This window comes from Canis aureus, chromosome 1, assembly GCF_053574225.1.
Source record: "Canis aureus isolate CA01 chromosome 1, VMU_Caureus_v.1.0, whole genome shotgun sequence".
Classification (NCBI taxonomy): domain Eukaryota; kingdom Metazoa; phylum Chordata; class Mammalia; order Carnivora; family Canidae; genus Canis; species Canis aureus.
In genome coordinates, this window is record NC_135611.1 from 26,441,726 (window position 1) to 26,456,312 (window position 14,587).

General features: G+C 36.8%; 1 pseudogene; it reads right to left on the reverse strand.

Moving 5' to 3' along the window:
• Positions 1–506: 506 nt before the first annotated feature.
• Positions 507–658, reverse strand: LOC144289624 (U4 spliceosomal RNA; annotated as a pseudogene).
• Between the last annotated feature and the right edge of the window lie 13,929 nt (positions 659–14,587).

The window sequence follows — 14,587 nt, forward strand, 5'->3', positions numbered from 1 at the left end:
GGAAAAAAGAGAGCAATTATTGCCAGAGTATGTGTTTTTAAAAAAGTTAAATCAAAGTTGAACCTGAAAATAATAAAAAGAAACAATGAATATATCATAGTATTTAAAAAATATAACTTATTTAAAAAATATAACTCAATAAACTGTAAAATTTAAAAACTTTTCACCATAGTGTTCTATATTTAAATTCTAAAGCTACAGGCATATGTTAAAAAATACCAAAAATGATTTCTTACATCAAAACTACATATTGTTAATATGTAGTCAAATATTTTTTAGCCATATCATTGCAATGTGTGTTAGAATTTCATCAGCTATGATTTCAGGAAAAATATTTTTCAGTTTGAAGAACTCACATAGTAAAGAACAGTGTCCTAGGTGTAGCTTTATTTTTTAGAGCAGGGTAGGACCTGGTCACGTTGGCATAGGGCATTGCCTAATGAATTGAGGAACCTAGAAAGCCTCTCTTGCTTCAAAATATGATTCCTATTCTATAGTCTTCCTGATGAAATCTCACCAGCAGATATTCATTCCTGTGTGTCAACATACGTGACATAGATGGATAGATGGATAGACAGATAGATAGATATCTTTTGATTAGCTATAATCGTGCCTCAGATAAACCTCATTGGCTACAATACTGCCACTGTGCAAAGCTATATACATATGTGCTCTTTTTTTTTTTTTTTTTTTAATTTTTATTTATTTATGATAGTCACAGAGAGAGAGAGGCAGAGACACAGGCAGAGGGAGAAGCAGGCTCCATGCACCAGGAGCCCGATGTGGGATTCGATCCCGGGTCTCCAGGATCATGCCCTGGGCCAAAGGCAGGCGCTAAACCGCTGCGCCACCCAGGGATCCCCATATGTGCTCTTTTGAAAGGCTACTCTATTCACCCCTTAAAATAAAAAGCAGCTTTAATTCATTCTTCCTTCTCTCTAATTAAACCTGGTCACTGAGGGAATTCATAACCCATAATCATTTATTGACCTCTGCCATGACTGGATACTGTAAATCTCTGGGGTTACAAAGATAGATTATAAGGAGTCTCTTTTTTTTTTTGAAGTCCATAATTTCACCAAGAGACAGGTTTCACTGCAGTGATGTGATGGGGCATATTACATGGGTGTGATGCTAATCTACATACTAGGGGTGAAGGATGTACTGTTTTGTGAAGATGTGGAACTTCAGCACAGAGCAAGTGGCAAAAGAGGCCTTTGAGTTTTGGTGGGATGGTGTTTCTAAGTAAGGAATAGGGAAAGATGTAGCAAGTAGTAAAGACAACACAGGTCACATTTTAATTATTTAAAAATAATTTTTGAAGTGGAATCTTTTACAAAATGATCTCTAAAATTGAAATATGCAGGTAATATTTGTTTGAAATTTAGAATAAGATTGTAGTCAGTTAATAACCTTGACAATAGAATGTGTAAGACAAATATTATAAGATGCTTCTAAATATGTGGTGATGATGAAGGTGAAGTGATACACATGGACACAAATGATGGTAATGGTTGCAGGATTGAAGTTACTCAAGACTGACAAAGCATCATAACATTCCTTGCTTTTTTCCAAATCTTCCTCCTCATGTGGTCAATTTCCTGTGCAAAAGCCCAGACCAATCACTCTCAAGACTGAATCTCAAAGTCATCATTCAGACATTATTTCTAAATTATTTTAAATTTTAACTTAGACCATAAGTCCTGATGGTAAGATGCATGAATGTGTATTCTGATTGGTCAATGAGGCCAGTTAACAGCACTGTCTTCAATTACATGTTACATTGATGTGAGTACACCATCCTTGTCTGAAGGCTGAGCTTGTAAGACTTAGGTGTCAAATCGCTTGCACCATTCCTAGTTCCCTTTTTAAGTATGAATTACACGATCATGGAGCCACATGGTTTCTCAGTCTTAGTACCTTTAACCTTTTCAGCTGCATAATTTTTTGGGAGGTGGGAGGAGCTTGTCTTAGCAGCATTCCTGGCCTTTATCTACTTAGGTGTCACAAGCAAACTCTTCCTCCACCAAACGGTAATGGCCAAAGATGTCTCCAGACATTGCCAAATGACCTCTGGGGAGCAGAATCATCTCCAGCTGAGAACCACTGGGCAATATGCCATACCAATAGCCACTCTTCAGTAATGTAATTGATACTGTTTATAGACCTACTTTATGGAGTTATAAGGTGTTACAGGTAGTCTACACATGACTCAGTGAGAAAGAATGACAGACCAACCAGATCAACAACACTTGTAGCCAATGATACATCAGGACACACTTGATCATAGATCGACAGTATACGACTTAATCAGGAGGAAGTAAAACGGGAGGTGAGCCATGTGGTATAATACAATGGATTTCTTTTTGTGTGTGATTCTTTTCCCCTGCTTTTAAAAGTAACATATGTGTTCACTACAGAAAAAAAGTAACATATATAGGAGTATGAGGAAGAAAAGAAAAATTAGCCCTAAAATTAGATAATGGTTATTGTGGAAATTGTTGTCACATGGCTTTCCCTCGACTCTTCTTTCTCTACATGTGAAGAACAAACTACCAAAGAAGGACTGTATCTTCAGACTAAATAGTAGAACAAAGAGGATTCATGAAGCAGAGCTACAGCTGACCTCAGCTGACATGAAACAAAAGCAAGAATTTCACCTTTATTTTATGTTTCTAAATTTTAGATTATTTGTTATTGCAGAATAACCTCATAAAATCTAACATATTTTATTCTAGTCTATATAAACACATGTATATATCATGAATAAAATATAAATATAATATTTAAAATACATACATTTCTAATTTATATTTTGAATAATTGGAGTAGTTTTCACTTATATTTGTGATTTATTCCTCTCTCTTTGGTAATTTTCAAGTATAATCATTCCTCCCTTACACAAATTTGAGTAACTTCCTGGTATTCTAGTGTACTAAGTCAACCTCCTATGTTAGTACATTTTTACTCTATTTTCAATTAATACCCTTATCCATATCATCCCTACACAGGGATGCATCTCTGATTATTTTTTAAAAATATTTTTTTTATTTATTCATGAGAGACACTGAGAGAGAGGCAGAGACATAGGCAGAGGGAGAAGCATGCTCCCTGCAGGGAGCCTGATGTGGGACTCGATCCCAGGGCCCTGGGATCAGATCACACCCTGAGCGGAAAGCAGATGCTCAACCGCTGAGCCAATGAGGTACCCTGTATCTCTGATTATTTTCTTAGGATAAGTCAAGGAAGTGAAAAACTAGGCAAAGAATGTAAACATTTGTAAAGCTTTTAGTAGAGATTGCAAAGTTGCTCACCATAATTATCACACTGGTAGACTCCTTCCAGGGTGGATCAAAGTGTTACTTATTCACACCCTCATCAAATTAGAGATCAACATTAAGTTCAGAAAGAAAAGCTTTGAAAATGTCATAGAGGGGCATTTGGGTAGCTCAGCTGGTTAAGTGTCCAACTCTTAGTTTTGGCTCAGGTCATGATCTCAGGGTCATAGGATCCAGCCCGGCATTGGGCTCCACACTCAGTGTGGAGTCTGCTTTTCCCTGTCCTTCCCCTTCTACCTCTCCTCACTACTCACTTTAGCACATGTGCACATTCTCTCTCTCTAAAATAAATAAATAAAGTCTCTAAAAAAATGAAAAATATCACAGAGCAAAATTCTTTTTTTTTTTTTCCAGTTTCTTTTCCTGGCTTGCTAGTGACATTACCTTTTGCATATTATTTTAAGTGTTCTGCTCCTTATTTTTAAAGTAAACAGGAGATAGGTTATGAAACCTGATTTTCCTACTCAAATTAGAAGACTAACATGGGTGGGATCAAGGTTTTAAATCAATAATCCAATAATACACCCTGAGTAACTTGGAACAATAAAATACAGTAGAAACATCAGTATGGAAAAATTCATGTAAAGATGACTTCAAGTGAACTTTGAAAGGAATCAAAAGGCGGAGAAACAATGTTCTGTGCCACTCATTCATCCATTAATTCTCCAACAAATAAATAACGAGATGAGCCACATATTGTGTAGATGTGGAGGATACAGTGTTGCACAAGCTAGACAGGCTTCCTGCCTACATTGGGCATGCAACCTAATGTAATTACACAAGCAGAGCCATTTAATTTGATGGTGCCCCAATAGGATAAAGTCAGAGCCAGAAATCACATGACAGGAGTATCCAACCATATCAGATGCCCACTTTAAAAAACTTTCCTGTGAGGAGACATGCCATTTAATAAGTGACACATTGAAGATTCGAATCCAAGTCTTTTTGATGCTCCAAGTCTGTGCTCAGCCAAATATTTGTATGGTATAATTTAGGAGGGTAGTATACAAGATACATAGAAAGGGACTATATTGACAAAACAATATTTCAAAAACTTTATATTTCAAGTTTGTAGATGTATATCTCTAGAAAGGAGTAGAATATATCTTAGCTCTTTAGTGATACTACTTTGTTAAAATTTCTCTGTCTTGGAGCACCTGGGTGGCTCAGTGGCTGAGTGTCTACTTTTGGCTCAGGTCGTGATCCTGGGGTTCTGGGACCAAGTCCTACATCAGGCTCCCCGCAGGGATCCTCCTTCTCCCTCTGCCTGTGTCTCTGCCTCTCTCTCTATGTCTCTCATGAGCAAATAAACAAAATCTTTATAAAAATAAAATTTCTCTGTCTTTATTATTAGCTCCTCTGACAATTTCCTATACAGTACATTGAAAAATTAAGTTATTTGGCAAAAATTATAATGAACATGTATTTATATTCACAAATACATTCATTTTATCTTTATCATTAAATGTTAGCTTTTGAAGCAGAAATAGGTTTTTAAAAGCTGGATGACTGTTTGAATTTGTAAAACAAGTTAAACCTGACAATAAGGCATGTGCTTTAAATTTCTTTGGTTTGCGGCACTGTTTACCGTGGCAGCAACATCGTGCTTACGTCAAGCTTTCTTGCTCTCCCCCATAAACTGTTGCATGCTACACTGATGTCCACCAACCTTAAATGAAATATCTGAAAACAGCACATTTACTTTTTTGATCTAATGCTGATCAGTCCAGCCTCCAAGTACCCCACTAGACTATGTGGGAAAGTCTGGGACATTATGATGCGGGTCACCAAAGTTTGAGTATTTTATAGATAGGAGACCATCATAACTTAAGTGGAACTTTACAAAGTAAGCTGTTGTTTTTCCCAATGCAGGGTCTCAACATCTTCATTAGCTTATTTTAAATATATCCTAAAGCAATTGTTCACCAGATGACAAAAATATATTCTTACTGAGTTTGACACATTTTATATTTTTGTTGATGGTGTTGATTAGTCTTGATATATGAATCTTGGCTAAGTGGGAAAGCATATCTTTTCTTTTTTTTTTTTTTAAGATTTTATTTATTTATTTGAGAGACAGAAAGAGAGAGTAAGCTAGAGCGAGCATGAACAGAAGCAAATGGAGAAGCAGATTCCTTGCTGAGGAAGGAGCCCAGTGTGGGGCTTTATCCCAGGACCCTGGGATCATGACCGAGCCAAAGGCAGACAACTGACTGAGCCACCCAGGTGCCCCAAAAGGCATGTCTTATATGTCTATATGTGTTATCTTTATTGTGTTGTGTGGCTGTATGAGATAGCTCCTCAGTTAAATAGGAACTTAGACAAGAAGGATCCCTTGAAAGCTCAGACAAGTCCTTGAACAAAATGAAGGCTTAGTTATTCGAGGCCTTAGATATTTTGGAGGAGGGGTTTCTGCATGTTGCTTAGGGAGGAATGACTTTCCTGCTGTATTTTCAAGACACTGGTCTCTTCTTTGACACCACTCTAGTTAGCTGCTTCCACTTACTTCCAGCCAGAGTCTCTACCAAATGGAACATTCCCATTCCTTCATTTGTTTATTGGTTTGTTCAACCAATGTCTGTGGACAATCTACTACATTCTAGTTCTTGTGTTACACTGGAACTTCATAAGAAACCCCCAAATCCATGTCTCTAATTGTAGCCTAGAAATTCACAATACTTACATGTGTGTGATGCATTGGGGCTTACAGATACATTTACTTGCGTTATCACCTGGTTTACAACAACTCTGTGAAGTAGAGAAGACAGATATTGTTTGCACTTTGTAAATTAGATAGCTGATTATTGTGTTTTTGAGTAGAATTTTGTCTATACTCTACTAGAACCAAGAGCTGAAATTTTGTCTATTTGGTACCTATAAATGTTGACCTAAAGAATAGTGGTCTCAGTGGGGTGATGGGGAAGGAGGGATGTTTAGTTGAGGAGATGGGGAGGTAAGGGAGTGGAGACAAGGACTATTTAGAGATCTCTTTTGAGGAAGTGGGAGATGGGGTGACAACTGAAGGCAGATAGGAGGTCAGGAAAGAGTTTTCTTAAGAGGGTTTTTTTTTTAAGATTTTATTTTTAAGTAATTTCCATACCCAACATGAGGCTCAAATTCACAACCCTGAGACCGACCAAGAGTCACATACCCTATCAACTGACCCAGCCAGGCACCCCTCTTAAGAGTTTTTTGAAGCACGTTCATATACTGATAAGAATGAGCCAGTAATAAGGAGAATATTGATGATGCAGAATAAATAGAGTCAGGGGATAAATGCTAGAAAAAATTCTCTGAAGAGGCTGAAAGAGGATGCGATCTAGGTTAAAAAAACAGAAGAGAAGAGGATGAGTTAATTCAATTAACAGGAGGGAACAAAGTATGGACATGGATAGGTAGGTTGGTAGATTTGGTGATTGGAAACGAGATGATTTTCTTTTAATTGACAACATTTTCTTGGAGAAATAAGAGAACAATTAGCTAAGAGTAAGGAGCAAGTAGATATTGTTTAAGGTATAAGAAAAAGGAAAGATAAGGAAAGGTCATAATATATTCCATTTTATATTTTTACTGTAATAACTTCCTCCTTCAATTTCTTCTATAAAGACAGAAAACAGTTACCCCTAGAAATTTACATAATTATAAAAGTCTACGCTATTGTCATTATTATTTATTTACTCTATAGCTATCCATAGGAAGTTTTACTTTAATGTAAGATCACATAGACTACTTGAACATTCTGTCTTCTGGAACAAGTTTACATTGTGCCACATGCAAAACAGTGCTTATTTATGTTAAACTTTTTATTGCTGATAATGATGACTAGTTTTGAGGTTCAAAATATTTGCTGAATTAATAGTGGTTGTGTTTGTTACTAAATGCTGCAATAACGTCTTATAAAGTTGAGTTATAGTCCTTATAATCTTTCAACATTTTTATATTTCTAAAGACTACATTAGGGATGGATATTGTTCGAGTCAATTCTCCATGGTGTTTCTACAGGTCGTGTGACAGCTTTTACTTCATACTATATTTTTAGTGCTCATGGCACAGCACTTGAAAGAAAGAGATCTTTCTGGAATAGAGGGAGGATCTGCTTCCTGACAAGAATGATAAAGATAATAGCTGTTTCTGGAAAAGGTTGGGCAGATATGTTTAGCAACTCCTTGTAAGACTGGGGTTTCCTGAGCTTAGAATTCTCCAGCTGTGATAGATATCCTTAGGATGCAGCACCCACTTGGACCACTTTCATCACGCCTGTGGGACCTGGAACATAAGAGGAACCAACATGAACTTGAAGCTCATGTTGCCTGCTGTGCTGTGTGTAGTAAAGTCTCTCGTCTCTGACCCAGGAATCTCATGTCTTCGAAGAGCATTTATGACTGTGACAGGCTAACTTGTTAATTTACAGGTAAACGTCATAGTCTTTCCATAGTTCCTGACATTTCAAAAGGTGACATCAGCACCGTCATTTAATAGCATTTAAAAATGTGGAGCACTTTTTATTTATTTCTTAGAGTTCTGTACTTGCCCCTAATCTTTTTTTCCCTTTTCTTTCTGTTTTATTATTTTTAATTTCCAGGATTGAATTTAAACACCAAGGTATCTCAATCAACACTTAAGACATACAATGTATTTAATAGCCTTTCAGTAATAATATTTAAATGTTTGACTTTTAAAAATGACTTTTCCCCCATTTTTTTTTAAAAGAACAGTTATTTTAAGAAGATTTTTCTTCTGGGTGGAAATAGTAATTGTTTCTGAGTCACGGCAAGCAATAGATTGAATTTTGAGCTCTGAAGATCACATTCCAGCTAAATAATTTCCCAAGGAATAGAAAGCCCAAATCCTTTCCTAAATATCAAACAAATGAGAGCAGTAATTGGTAGAGGACCGCTTTGAACTGAAGATGGAGAGCAGCTTACTGTGGTTTACCAAATTTAGACTTGGCAAAATAAAACCTAGTAGGTAGAGGCAGAGTAGACACCAGGGTCAGTTGACAGGGCAGGCCAGGGAGAGCCCAGCTGGCTTCTTTCAAAGACTATATCCAAAGAGAGGGTCTTGGAAGTCATCAAAGAGTGAGAGACACGAGCAACATAAAATACTCTAGAGATGGCAAGGGAAAATTGCATCCTGTGCTTTTAGGATGGCAGGATGTGGGTTGACAGAATCAAGCATGGAACTTTCCTACTCAAAATGAGTCAGGGGATAAGACTGGTGATCAAAGGCAGGAAGTAAATAAAGGTCTCAATGCAGCTGGGACCCATGATGCATACTGCACGATGAAACCCAACTGAATTATTTCCCAACTGGTGAGGAAACATCATGAAACAAATGAAAGCATGCCTAATTCTGGAAAATGTGGTAGGTCTGAAACATCCAGATTAAAACTTTATCAGATATAATTATTAACTAATTACTTAAATATGCAAACATTTAAGGAACTCAATGTAAATTTAAGGAGTTAAAATTATAGATCATTAAAATATTATTTTTTTTATTGAGCCCATTTCTAAACAAAGGTGTTAGGAATGGATTCAATTTATTTTTAAATTTTTATTTATTTACTTATTTTTAAAAGTAAACTCTGCCCACTGTGGGGCTCAAACTCATGAGCTCTGAGATCAAAAGTCACACACTTTACTGACTGTGCCTGCCAGGCACCCCTGTTAAAATACTCTTGTTGTGAAGTGTACTAATTCAGTAATCATTGTATTAGATTTCTTCCTAAATGCATTAAAGTAAAAAAAAATCATAGATATGATAAACTTTTATAAGTATTATTTTTTTCAAGTGGGGATAAAATGCCAAATAAAGCTATTCTGTTGTCTTATTTTTGTCCCTGTTTATTAAAGGCATGTGGCCTTTGAGATCTAGTCTAGATGATGCTAGATGGGTACCTATTTTCTTGAGAAAGAAGTCAGAATGGATCGTTGGTGATAAAGTGTTTTTCCTTAATGCCAATTTAAAGGAGTTACCAAAAGAATCTTGATTTCAATTTTAATTCTCATGTTTATAGAATGTTGGCTACCCCACCAAAATAAATTGCCCCCAGAAGAAATGGCAATCAAATAAATGAGTGAGCTTGAAGATGAGAAGTTGTATGAAATTTGCTCCATATGCCATTTATTTAATGAATGTTTAATGCAAGACAGGTGCTTATCTATCTGTCCTTATGGAGCTCACATTCTGGCAGAGGGAGACTGACAACCAACAAATCAAATAGTATGCCAGGTGGTGATAAGTGTCATGGAGGAAAATAGAACAGGGGAAAAGGAGTGAGGGACTCCAGGGGTGGGATAGGGATGTTGTCTGTCAGATATTTTGAAAGCACACATCTGATAGCAATGTTCCCATGCTCAAACCTTTCAAAGCCACCCCATTACCTTCAGCACCAAGATCACACTTCTAAGCCTGACATACTCCACCGTGCATGGTTTGACCCTCAACATATTCTCCATTCTCAATTCCTGCAATGCTTTCAGGCACACTCTTCATTTTGGCTGTTTTTAGTTACATAAAATACCAGATTAGGCCATGCTATCCCATGCTTCCATGACTCTGCTTGTTTATGCATCTTAAAACACCTATCCTTTCCTCCCCAGTTCTGCTTACCTAGTAAACTTCTGCTTAACCTTTAAGACTTTATCTAGTATCATAGCTTCTTAGAAATGCTTTCTGATTCATTTTTCTGCTATCATAGGTCAGTGTCAAGACTTTCCTCTGTTCAGGGCCCCATAATGGTTCACACCAGTTACACAACCTGCTTAAAATTCTATAACACTATACTCAATGCGTCTCTGTTTTAACAACTTTCACACCATTATATACAGAAGTTTAGAACTAGGTGGGCATAAGTAATATCCTCACTCACTTGAATTGGTTTTCACTGCATTATGTATTACTTGAGGATGGAGTTTGTGTATGTTTGTATCTGTGCATGATCACAGTCTCTGGCACATGGTATGCATTTCATAAATGTTTGTTTAATCAATAGATTTCATATGTCAACATTCCAATCAAACTCTAGATACTGATTGGTTGAATGGCAGAGATCCTCTATAGTATTTTCTACACACTAATATCAAGGTATAGTAACATGAATATATCCACCCTAATTTCTTTCTTTCTTTTTTTTTTTACTTTTTGCTATTATGGATGCCATGTCATATTCTAAGGATATAATAATATATAACATTCATTGAACTCATACCATGAGCCAAGCACTGTTCTAAACATTTTCTTGTAACAACTTATTCATTCCTTATGACAACCCTAGAGATGAGTTTTATCAATTTCCCCATCTTCTATGGCCACAAAGTGCTTAAATAACTTGTCCAAGATCTGTCATACAAGGAGGTTTCAAACACAGGTGGTCTGACTCCCATTCTTGTGTTTTTAACCACAACACCATGTTATCTAATTTTTATTAAGCCTCAGAAAGTTAAATTATTCATTCCTTAAGAGAAAGAAAATAAGCAGCTGAGAAATATTGGCAGAGAATTTGAACTACTGAAATTTTTAAGGGTTGTTTGGAATGGTGTGGAGGGTGCAAAGTACCTTAGGAATTGTGCCAAAGCTTTGAACCTAAGCCTTTAGGTACAGTAAATTAGACACATGATATTCTCGTCATCTGCTGTCTTCAAAAGTAATTCATTTAATCCAGTGAAGGATGGTAAATGCTTTGGAATAAATACAAGATGCTGTGGTTTCCATGGGGTGTAGTGAGAAGATTTAAAACAAATAAGCAACTCTTTGTAGCCTGCAAATAGTTTTCCCACTGTACCCTATCTGTCCTGTTGGTATAATAACAACAAACATTTGAGGTGCATGCTCACATGCCCTGTTTCATTTGATTCTTTCTACAAATATCAAGGTAAGTAGTGCATATATGATTCATATCTTAGGCAAAGACTCAAAATGTAAAAAGCATGAATGAGACATATGAATTATGACTCTTACTCATTTTTCTCTCCTCCTCATCCTGCTTTTTAAAATTATATCATATAAACAAGTTGAATTGCAATGGATGCAATTGCAGTTGCAACTAATTTATCTGAAATATAGTGATATCAAAATTAATGCTAAGAAAATGATTCATTGAGAAACCATCCCTGAAGTGATAAAAATGGATATATACAGGCCATATGGATATAGTCTCTTAATTTAAACTTTTTTTTTTAAAGATTTTATTTATTTATTCATGAGAGACATGCAGAGAGAGGCAGAGACATGAGCAGAGGGAGAAGCAGGCTCCCTTTGGGGAGCCTGATGCAGGACTCAATCCCAGGACTCTGGGATCATGACCTGAGCCAAAAGCAGATGCTCAGCTGCTGAGCCACCCAGGTGGCTTTTAGGAACTTTTAATTGAGGGTCTTACCTACCCTCATTCCAGCTATTCTGTACCCATCCTTGATAGCTCCTGCCTGTTACATTCCTATTTGGAAAGAGTCTGGAAAAACTAGGAATGGTGGTTCCTGGAAATCTGCATGAAGGTCTTAACGATACTTTAGTGATAGTGACCATAGTTCTCTAGAGAAAGTAAAATACTTCACATAGAATCATTCCAACAACCCTTTTAAGTGGTATAGTAGATATGAATATTCCATATAGGTTTATAGATGAAGAATTAATTAGAATAATGTGACTCTATATTCTTTTTAACAGTTTCTCATTGGTCTCTCCATATATGCTTTTGTGAATTTAGGTTTGCTATGAAGCACAAGAAAACATTGCTTCTCAAACTTATCATTTCTCACTTTTCCTCATCAAATAAGCACTATTATTTAGTGCTTGAGTAACAAACTTAGGAATTTCTCTCTTAGGAATATCTCTCTTTTCCTTCTCCTGACATCAAATCCATTGGCAAGTCCTGATGACTTTATTCTAAATTGTAACCCAAATCTGGGGCTGTTGGGTGGCTCAGTCAGATAGGTGTCTCACTCTTGATTTTGGCTCAGGTCATGATCTCAATGTTGTGAGATGGAACAGGATAAGACAGTGGGTGGGAAGCATTCAGAGGGTGCAGGACAAGGGCTGCTTATCAATCAGTGGGGCCATATTTCAGTATTTTAACAACTGAACATTATATTATGACTTTATCTCCATATAATAAATATCAGTTACCATTTGGTCTAACCTAACATCATTGCCTCCAGGGTTTCTCAGTTTCCAGTAGCACCTAACTTTTATAGTGATGCTTTTAATGCAGTAGTCAAATCAAGTCATTCCCTTGTTTAGAATCCTCCAAAGGGCTTTTCAATACCCTTGTAGTAAAAACTCAGCTTTTTTTTAGCCTTACAGATCATTTTTTTATTCCTTAGTTCATGGTCCTTCAAATAGCTATTTCTCCACAAATCCTCCCATGACTGCCTTTTCTTAATCATTTGGGGAGAACTGAATGATAATCACACTCCTCTGGAGGGAACTTTTTTGACTACCCAGGATTATAGAGCTTTGCTGCTCATTCTCTTCTCTTCATGGGACTCCTTGCTAACTATTGTGTTTATATTTGTCTTTTCTGTCTCATTCTCACCACTTAAATTAGTCAGAGCCCTGGAATTTTCTCTCTCTTGCTCGTTGCAGTATCTACAGGACCACCTAGAACAGGACCAGGCACGTAATAGGCTCTTAAATATTTGTCTTTTGATTGAGTGAAGGAAACAGATATGCATCATGGGCTAGAGTGCCAATGAGTCTTGATAGTACCATTTCTTAAGTTTTAGGAGCTATTTGATTTTTAAAAAGAATTATTTCTTTTAGAGGAGTGAGAGAGAGAACAAAGTAGGAGGGAGAGAGAAGGAGAGACACTCAAGCAGACTCTGAGCTCAGTGTGAGCCCAAGGTGGGGCTCGTTTTCATGACCCTGAGATCATAATCTGAGCTGAAATCAAGAGATCCACGCTTAACCAATTGCACCACCCAGGCACTACAGGAGATACTTCATTTTTATTAATGTGCTTATGGACTGAATAACACAATAGAAAAAGTGTATGTATATACATTTGGAAGATGATCCTGCCAATAATTTGTTAATACTGAAGTATTTTTTAAAGTATGAACATATTAGGGAAGAAGATAAAATGCTTCTCTTATAATAGAGGCAAATTTTTACCTGAACCATGTAGTTTGGGAAATGTTACTGAAAAATATAAAAGATATCACAATACAAAGATTAGGAATATAGAGTGCTCTATTGAAATAAAGCAGGAAAGAAGAAGTATGGTACATTTCTTATTCTATTTTAATTTTAATTTTGTAAATTCCAAGTGGTATCAGACAAGAGCGCATTATTCCTTCCTAATCCAGCAGCTTTGTGATTTGTAGACTATTTACTACATTTAAAAAAGGGCGAACAGGCAAAAAGCCCCAGTGAATGCTGTATTCACATATGAATGTGGAAGTATTACGACTCTGTTGGACTTGACTTGTCCTCAATTCCTCAGGAATAATCAGTTTTAGAGGGTCCGGGGAGAGTCTTTCCTGTTGAAGATTTTCTTTGTCTGTTTCCGTCAGCTGTATCAGATAGGAGTTAGTTTAAAAGTGAAACATGACATTCTGACAGTGAATCCAGCAGACAGATTCTTGGCTGCCTTCTCAGCTGCACTTGAACTTCTGCTAAGCATGTGATGAAAGAATGTTTTCAACTGCACCAGCTGTGGAGAGGTTAATAAAACAAAAGAGAAGAAACCAAAGTGTTCACTGTAGAAAGCTTCTGACTTTGCTGATTTTTTCTGGTTACAAACAATATGTCAGAGCTCTAACTGCTGCCTCGTTTTAGCCTTGAAATCCTTTGAAACAAGTTGGGTTTCTGAACTACAAGTTCAAGGATGATAAATAAGTCGCGCATCAAAATGCAATTTTACATATTTTGATCTGGGAACTCGAAACTTCTGACTTTGTCACAGATCCGTGGAAATTAGGAAAAATGTGTTTATTTTATTGGCAACCTCAGTAGCTCCTCCCACAAATAGAAAACTGCACATAGGCTTTCTGATCCTCAAGATATGTGGGAGCCAAGGTGGTCTTGTCTTATGGCCTGAGAACAGTGATTTGTTTCCTGTCCCCTCTTCCTGTGTCCTACTGCTCCAGGAGAGGTCCTGGAATGTGGAGCCTTGCCCAGCCTGTGTCTCAGGAGGTGATTTTGCAATCCTGTCTTGTGCAAAGAAGGTCAATTGCTGACCCAAGAACCATTTAAGCTGGGAGGAAGAATTAAACAATCCCCCCAGGGGGACTGACTGCAGAGACCTT